This window comes from Dermacentor albipictus, chromosome 1 (assembly GCF_038994185.2).
Source record: "Dermacentor albipictus isolate Rhodes 1998 colony chromosome 1, USDA_Dalb.pri_finalv2, whole genome shotgun sequence".
Lineage (NCBI taxonomy): Eukaryota > Metazoa > Arthropoda > Arachnida > Ixodida > Ixodidae > Dermacentor > Dermacentor albipictus.
The window spans coordinates 507,345,483-507,354,551 of NC_091821.1; the positions used below are offsets into that span (position 1 = coordinate 507,345,483).

The 9,069-nt window shown below is 46.0% G+C and overlaps 1 protein-coding gene across 10 annotated transcripts in view; it reads left to right on the forward strand.

The window, feature by feature from the left end:
* The window catches only part of LOC135907570 (uncharacterized), a 136,942-nt gene extending 128,242 nt beyond the window's left edge, over window positions 1-8,700 (forward strand). For all 10 annotated transcript variants that reach the window (XM_070532606.1, XM_070532607.1, XM_070532597.1 and 7 more), the window contains one exon: window positions 5,720-8,700. The gene's annotated coding sequence lies outside the window, so the exon portion shown is untranslated. The remainder of the gene's footprint in view (window positions 1-5,719) is intronic.
* The last annotated feature ends 369 nt before the right edge of the window (window positions 8,701-9,069 follow it).

Consider the following 9,069-nt stretch of genomic DNA (forward strand, 5'->3'; position numbering starts at 1 on the left):
TCAGAAATAAATATGTTTGATTTATGCTGTATTGGCTTGCTGTTTGCAGCAGATATGAATGTTTGTTCATATTTATGGTTCAGTATAATTAGTTCGAACATAATAGAAAACACACACGAGTTTGGCTAATCTGTAAATGATCTCGAACAATATAGTAGGAAGTGCAATTTTCAATTGCATGGGCTACCGCTCACGCCTAATGAGAATTTGAGGTCTTTTATGGGTGAGTTGGCCCAGCATTTAAGTATAACAGACTTTACACCTAATATGATCTCTACTATACATTGCCTGCCCAGCAGAACGGATTCCATTCCGCCCATACTGGTCCAGACTTGCGATGTTGCAACAAAAGACAAATGGTTTATAGCAAGAAGGGGTCTCTCGGGCTTGGTTCAAGCACGGTCTTTGCCGCGGCTTTATTTCAATGAAAATTTGACGCGCCACAACAAGGATCTGTTCAGACTGGCTCGTCTGAAATGGGGGGAAAAGGGCTTCAAGTTCATTTGGACAAGGAATGGCAAGATTTTCGCCAAGAAATGTGAGGGCGCATCTCTCATCCGTGTAGAGAAGGAGTCGGACCTGGATAAGATAAGCTAAGATGGCAGACACTGGCTCTCTGACTTGCAATAATTTTGTAGAAGTTTCGAAGTTTTTCAATACTTGCAAAGGTGATGCTTTTCGTGCCTCACATGTTAACATTCGCAGCGTTCGAAAACACTGGGATGAATTTTGTGCAGTCACGGCATCTACTCGTTCCGACTATGATGTCTTTGTAATAACAGAAATGAATGCCACAGCAGACAGCCTGAAGCATTACACGTTACCTGGTTACAGGTTGTATTCCTACACGCGCCAAATACAACGGGGTGGAGGAGTTGCAGTATTTGTTAGAGATACTTTGATCGTAACAAAGCTAAGTTTTAGCTTTCACCACGCTGAAGTTATTGCCCTCCGACTAAATACGCCTACTTTGTCATTGGTTGTGTTCGCTATTTATCGGCCTCCTTGTTTCAACGGTCGATTGTTCTTAGCCGAACTCGATCAAGCACTCTCGACTCAGTCACACGAAGATTACGTTTGCCTGATAGGCGACATCAATATCGATATATTACGCCCTGCAGTTGGCTTGGTCGCAGATTATCTTGATACGTTGTCGAAATGGGGACTGCAGACTACTGTTCAAAAAGCAACGCGTGAAGAATACCTATCTGGCCGGCTTACCGCTTCCTGCATTGACCACAAACATTCGTGCTCCAGCTTTGATCTTGCAATCTGCGGTTGTGGAAACAAAACTTTCCGATCATTACTTCGTTTGTTGCTCGTTGACTCGGCAATCTAGCTTATCTGTCTCCTCGGTGGCCTCCATTAAGAAAGAAGTTTCCATCTGTGATTCCAAAACCTTCTACACTCTAGTACCAAACTATGACTGGGACGCGTTTTTAAAAAGTGTTGCACCAGCCGATATCTACGACAGGCTCGTTGAGGTATTACACCGGCTTAAGAAGGCAGCCACACGCATCGTACTCGTCAAACAGCGTAACAAGGAAAATAAATGGATGACTTCAGAAATTCTGGCTGCATTAAAAGAAAAAGACCTCTTGGCGCAAACTAAACGTTACCCCGCCTCTGAAGCGATGCGATCAAAATTCAAAGAAGCCAGAAATAGGGCAAATGCGATGATTCGTCGCGCCAAGCGAATGCATATACGGAATGAATTTAAATCCGCTCGGACAGACACCAGAAAAACATGGTCCTTAATAAATAACCTTAGAGGTGCTAATAAGCACCGAAATCGCGAATGTGATTTCGCTTCTTTTGGAACTAATGACCGTAGTCTTGCTAATGATTTTAATACTTCATTCTCTCGAGTGTCGGGTAATGCATCACCGCTTCCACCGTCGTGTAATTTGCATAATAGTACATTGGAGTCCGCTCACTTGCCTTTACTGGCCGAAGACGAACTTAGGTCACTTATCTTTAGCCTAAAGTGTAATAAATCACCAGGTATAGATTGAATTCACCTAAGTGACCTGCGTGCCATCCTTGGTGTCATCAAGGATGTGTTGCTGTCGCTTTTTAACAATATCATTTCCAGTGGTACAGTCCCATTAAATATGAAAACTGCTGTAGTAATTCCACTTCATAAGGGAGGAGCACATAATAGAACAGAAAACTATCGCCCAATTTCTGTGTTGCCCTGCTTATCTCAAGTATTGGAAAAACATTTATTACTAACAATGACAAGTTTCTTGGATAAACACGGGATTTTATCCTCTTCCCAGTATGGTTTCATCCCTGGAAAAGGTACCCAATCGCTTCTTGAAGATCTCTCTGACGGGTTGAACTTGTCTTTCGAACGTAATCAGATCGTATGTGCCGTCCTCCTTGACGTCAGCAAAGCTTTCGATAGCGTGACATTGAATTCCTACCCATTCCATGATTTTTCTCCCTGTTTTAGACTGGCCTAATCTTTCCAACTGAGACACTCGTATACTGCCTCAGTGAGTTCAACTAGCGTGTTGTGTACCCCCATTTTGAGGATGAGGTCTGTCGAGGTCGAGTCTGGGAGCCCTAGGGCTCTCTTAACGCTCTTCCTAATGATCGCATCTATTTTATCCTTTTCTTCTCGTCTAAACACAAGATACGGTGTGGCATACGCTATACGGCTGGTAATGAAGGCTTGCATGAGTCTGAGGAGGCTGTTCTCTTTGAGGCCCCTGCCTTTGAGTGAAATTCTCCTAAAGATCCCCGTTACCTGAGCCGCGTATCCTTCTAGCTTTTTGATTGTCGTGAGGTTGCATCCATTTCTCTGGATATACATGCCCAGAATTCTTATTTCCTCCACCTTGGGAAACTCATTTCCGTTTACGAAAACAGTGATGGGTCTGCTGCTTCCAGCGTGTCTCCTTTGATGTTTTGGCTCAATGATTAACAGCTCCGATTTCTGTGGCGAGCACGCCAAGCCTCTGCTGGCCGCGTACTCTTCCACCATATGCGCCGCTATCTGTAGTTTAAGTTCGATGGCTGCGTCACTCCCACTGTTAACCCATATGTTGATATCATCCGCGTACATGCTAAATTTAATCGATTTAATCTTATTGAGTTCCGCTGGGAGACCCCTCATCGCTATGTTGAATAGGAAGGGCGAGAGCACTTCCTATTCCTTCTTGTGACAGGGGTGCCCCGACTAACAAAAAAGACATTCCGTTGGACGTGCGTAAGCGCTTCCGAATCGCGCCCCTACCTAAAAATATGCATCCTATCTACAACAAAGAGAGGAGAGCTCACAGGGCTAAGGCTCTAGTAAATAAACTTAAAGACACACCGGCGCATAACGTAGCGTACGTGGACGCCGCTTGCGGCAGAGACGGGGCTGCGGTATCGACGGTGGTTGATGGCGACGGGTCCGTTAAGATAGCGTGCTCCACGTGCACGAGGGACGCCTGTGCAGCCGAGGAGGTTGCAGTAGCGCTCGCTTGTGCGGGAACAAAAGCGGGAGTAATATTATGCGATAACAAATTAGCTATCCGAAATTTTAACAAAGGGAGAATCTCGGAAGAAGCCCTCCACATTCTACTCAAAAACCCTCCCAGGAGGGACATAACCTTTATTTGTGTACCAGCCCATGAAGAAGTCCCAGGCAACGAAGCCGCTCATGAGCTCGCCCGAGCACTCTACCACCGGGCAACTCTAGAGCAGCCAGTTCCAGGGATAAAAGATGGCATGATCACGTACAGGGAAATTGTCGATCACTACAAAGCCGAAAGAAGAATCTTTCCGCCTCCGCATCGGTCTCTCTCTCTGGAGGACGCTCGCATTTGGCGACGCCTCCAGGGAAACAATTATACATCACCACATTGGATCTACTTAACACAGACGAGGGACTATAACGACGCCCTCTGCAAAATTTGTAAGCAAAAAGGTACGCTAGACCATATAATATGGGAGTGTGCTGGCTCCCCAGGGGCCAAGGAAAACATTGTCAGTAGAGAAGCCTGGGAGGCCTTGCTCCAGAGCGAGGCTGAAGACGACCAGCGTCGAGCAATCCGCCTGGCCGTTGAGGCCGTGAAGACTCACCGTCCTCAACGTGCGGGGACTGCTTCGTCCTCCTCCCCTACCTACGTGTAGGTTAAGAGGGGGGCACCCCAGCTCGGTGGAACAATAAAGTTTTCAATCAATCAATCAGTCGATAGCGTGAGTCATGGTATTGTATTAACCAAGCTTTCAATATTAGGATTTCGTGGCACATTCCTGACGCTTCTGGAAAACTATCTGCATCACAGGCGCCAGCAGGTTTCACTAGGGCTGGCTAAAAGTGATTTCCTTCTAATAAAATCTGGTGTCCCCCAGGGGTCTATACTCAGTCCACTGTTATATAATATTTATGTGAATGACCTTGCTGATATGATACCTGTAGGATTGTATCAGTATGCAGATGATACTGTCATTATAGCTCAATCAACCCGCCGTGGTTGCTCAGTGGCTATGGTGTTGGGCTGCTGAGGACGAGGTCGCGAGATCGAATCCCGGCCACGGCGGCCGCATTTCGATGGGGGCGAAATGCGAAAACACCCGTGTGCTTAGATTTAGGTGCACGTTAAAGAACCCCAGGTGGTCAAAATTTCCGGAGTCCTCCACTACGGCGTGCCTCATAATCAGAAAGTGGTTTTGGCACGTAAAACCCCAAATATTATATTATTATTATAGCTCAATCAACAAACTTTAGGCATGCTATTACCGCCTTACAAGCAATGGCTACTAAGGCTATGGACTGGTTTTGTGCTAACTTAATCAATATTAATACGTCAAAGACAAAACTTATTTGTTTTCACAATCCTCTGAAAAAAATAGACATTGATTACCCATTTGTACTACACAATTCAATGTGTTCTCCATGTCTGTGTAAACCTTTAGATTATGTGACTTCTGTAAAATACCTCGGTTTGTACTTTGACAGTGATCTTTCCTGGAACTCCCACTTAGATTATGTATGCAAACGACTTCGTGCGGTATCTTGTGTGCTTTACAGTTTGAGATATTATATGCCCCTCTCTGTTCGAAAAGTTGTGGTACATGCGTTGTGTTATAGTGTATTAAGGTACGGCATAACTGTTTATGGTCATTGTGCAATTCGTTGGCAAACTAGGGTCAACTCTATTCTCCGTTCTATACTAAAGAACATCAGTTATGATTTAAATCTTCATGAGAAAAGTGATGTTTTGAAAACCTTATTTATGCCAGACTTTACTCAACTACTGCTGGAAACTGTTGTGCTAAAACACTTCTGGGAAAGTAATTTCAGGGTGAAGTACGTTCCCTCACGTTGTTTGCGGCCTAAGAATCTTTACCTCGTACCCAGGCGTTGTACAAGATATGGCAGGAGAATACGAGACTACTATGTTCCTGTATATTTTAACAAATTGTCTCAAACTGCCTTGCGCGCTTGAACAAAATAGAAGTTAAAAAAGGCACTCAGGCAAATTGACTAGTCGCCTCAGGAAATCATTAGTTTTTTTGCTTTTTTATTTTTTCTCATATACTACTTTAAATGTGAAAAGTACATGTCAATTGAATAATTGCTTGTTCCGATGCCTGCCAGGCACTGCCGCTCAAGCCCTGTGTGGCTTTGGCAGGCCTGTTTTGTACGCTGCTTTTTTGTGACTTTGTGGAATAAAGTATTATTATTATTATCTCATGTGTCACCGTTCTGCCCCAGCAGAGTCTATCCCAAGCACATCTTGGTCATCACAGGAGCTCCTATCTGCACCAACAGGAAGTGGCTGGAGCCGAATTTGTAAGGCTTTTACACCACGAACAAAGAAGCGCATGCAGAAGAATGTGGATGAGATATCAAGTCTGCAGAGGAACGTGTTAAGACTGAAAAGAGCTTCAGCCACCATTCCACCAGCACAGACATTTGGCTGAGTCATCCAGGTAACTCAATAAGGACTTTCTAGAAATTCTTCGTCTTCAGATGCACCTGCAACATCCGCCCAAACATGGACGACGCTGGCCAAAAGATCAGATTCCGTCAGTTTGCCCTTAATCAGCTTCCTAGCCATGTCAATTCCGTTTGTGCCAAGTGTAATTTTTCTTCTATAAATGCAAGCTTTCTCATTGCCCATTTTTGTTAGAGATCATTCATCCTCATTCAAACATAAAGGTCAACCGATTCTTCGCTGATACTTTATACCAGTCACTGTCTAGTAGCCTAACATATCTGTAGCAGTATCTTCTAGTGTATGTTGTCATGCACAATTCCTCTCCTGAAATAGCTGATGCAGCATCGGCATGTGTCTTGCATTAACCTATACACCATGTGCTATGCACCATTTTACTTTTATTGATGTTTTTATCCTTGAATGCCTGCAGAGCAGAGTGGCTTCTCTCTTGAATGCACGCTTTCTCATTTTCCCTAATCCTAGTCTCGTTGATGATTGCTCTTCTTCCTCGATAGCTTGGGTCCTTGCGCAAGCTACAATGAAGTGATTGATTGCAGAATCTGGTTTTGCTGCCCCACTTGATTGTGGTAACTGTGTTACGTTTCTCGGATGTGGGTGCCTATTCAGTTGCATTGGTAAGCAGTCCCCCGAGGTAAGCATTTGCTCCTGCAGTCTGCAAAGCGACATAGACTCCCAGTATACACACACCGTAACTGGTACTCCCCGTTCCTTCTTACCTGCTGCAGCTATGGGCAAATTGTGCTTGTGGCCTACCTCGGCCATGATTTGCTCAAAACGGAGACCAGCATATGTGCTTACATGGTTCGAAGTGTATAAGTTGGTAGCTGTATGGGTGGAAAGGCCCGCAAAAATGGCTGCCGAAGGTGATGCCCACAAAAGCGACTTGTCCACATTTAGACAAAGTGGGACACAAAGTGTGAGCCACACATTAGCGGCCCTCGAAAGAAAATTATTGTGCAGGTTGGAAAAGAGTTAACGCTAAAATGCCGGGTAGTCCATGTCGCTGTTTTGGTTGCGGCAGCAGATGCCTGCGTCACCTGATTGCTTCGCAATGGAAGTTGCTCATCTTCAACGGCAACTGTTGGTTCAAATAGGTGCGAGGCTCTGTCCAATCTGTTTGTACCGCTGGTTGTCGCACGTTACCAGACCACCACATGCGACAAAGGCAAGCATTATGCCTGTGAGATGGTTCGTAGCCAATGTATAATGTATTGTCTGAACCTCATGCGGTGACTGATTGCTGTTTAGTCTTGCTGTTATGTCACTTGGTTACGGTTGCAGTGTTATCTTTTTCGAATATTGCGGCCTGGTTGGTTGCCCTGGGAAGCAGTCTCTAGAAGTAAGCATTTGCTCCTGCAGTCTGCACAGCGACATAGAGACCCGGAAATTTACACACACGTGATTTGTGCTCCCCGTTCACCCTTTCCTGCTGCAGCCATGGGCAAATTGTGCCTCTGGCCTTTCTCAGCTGCGATTAAGCACGAACGGAGACCAGAATACGTGCTTACATGATCGGACGTGCATGAAATTGGGCGGAAAAGCCCGCAAAAGTGGCTGATGAAGGGATGCCCACGAAAGCGACTTGTCCATATTGAGACAATGTGGGACACCAAGTGTGAGCCACACAATAGCGGCCTCCGAAAGAAAAGAAACATGCAGGTTGGAAAGGAGTCAATGCTAAAATGATGGGTAGTCCATGTCGCTGTGTAGGCTGCGGCAGCAGATGCCTGCGGCACCCGATTGCTTCGCACTGCAAGTTGCTCATCTTTAACAGCGACTGTCGCTGCAAACAGGTGGGACACTCTGTCCAATCTCTTTCTGCTGCTGGTTGTCGCTCGTTACTAATCGTGCGACGAAGGCAGGCACTACGCCTGTAGGAAGGCGGCTGAATGTACCCTAGGAGACCCGTGTATGTGAATGCTCACTGTTGCCATATGGTTCGTTGCCAATGTATAATGTATTGTCTGAACCTTATGTGGTGATTGATTGCTGTTTAATTTCGATGTTATCTTACTTGGTTATGATCGCGGTGTTATGTTTCTCGAATGTGGCGTACGGCCTGGTCAGTTGCATTGGAAAGCAGTCTCTCGAAGTAAGCATTCGCTCCTGCAGCCTGCACAGCGACATAGACTCCCAATTTTCATGCACCGTGATTCGTGCTCCCCGTTCGCCCTTTCCTGCTGCAGCCATGGGCAAATTGTGCCTCTGGCCTTTCTCGGCCGCGATTAGGCATGAACGGAGACCAGCATATGTGCTTACATAGTCCGATGCGTATGAAGTTGATAGCCACATGGTTGGAAAGGCCCGCAAAAGTAGCTGATGAAGGCGATGCCCACGAATAAAGCGACTTGTCCATATTGAGACAATGTGAGACACCAAGTGTGAGCCACACATTAGCGGTCCCCGAAAGAAAAGAAACGTGCAAGTTGGAAAGGAGTGAACGGCTAAAATCCGGGGTAGTCCATGTCGCTGTGTAGGCTGCAGCAGCAGATGCCTGTGTCACCCGATTGCTTCGCAATGCGATTTGGGCATTTTTAACGGCGACTGTCGCTGCAAACAGGTGGCACACTGTCCAATCTGTTTCCGCTGCTGGTTGTCGCTCGTTAACCTGACCACCACGTGCGACGACGACGGTGAGCCGTTTACGAGCTCGCGTCAATGATTCCAGCGTATCTCGACATGCAAATTTTATTTCTGCTATTGCACGAGAATGTACACTGCTTGTCTTCTGCCAATAAAGTCGCACGTTCTGTTCACTCACTTGTGGCTTGTTTCTATGGGCGTCAGTAGAGGCTCTTGGCAATTAGAACGCACCAGCTATGCGGCAGCGAAGGCATTGAGGCATGTCGCATGGCCGGCAGGACAAGCACGGCGCGTACCAGCCATGGTGGAAGATAGACCAGCGTACGCGACCGGCGAAAAGCGGCCATATTGGATTTTGTTCTAAAAAAAAAGTGTACTCCGCTTCCGGATTGAGCAACGTCATCTGGCGTCCACCTAAGTAAGTTTCATGTGCTGCTGCTGCTGCTTATTTTCTAACCACTGCGAAAGGTACAGTTTCCCTTCTCTAAGTTGGTTCTTTATTCTATGCTCGTACTGTGACAGG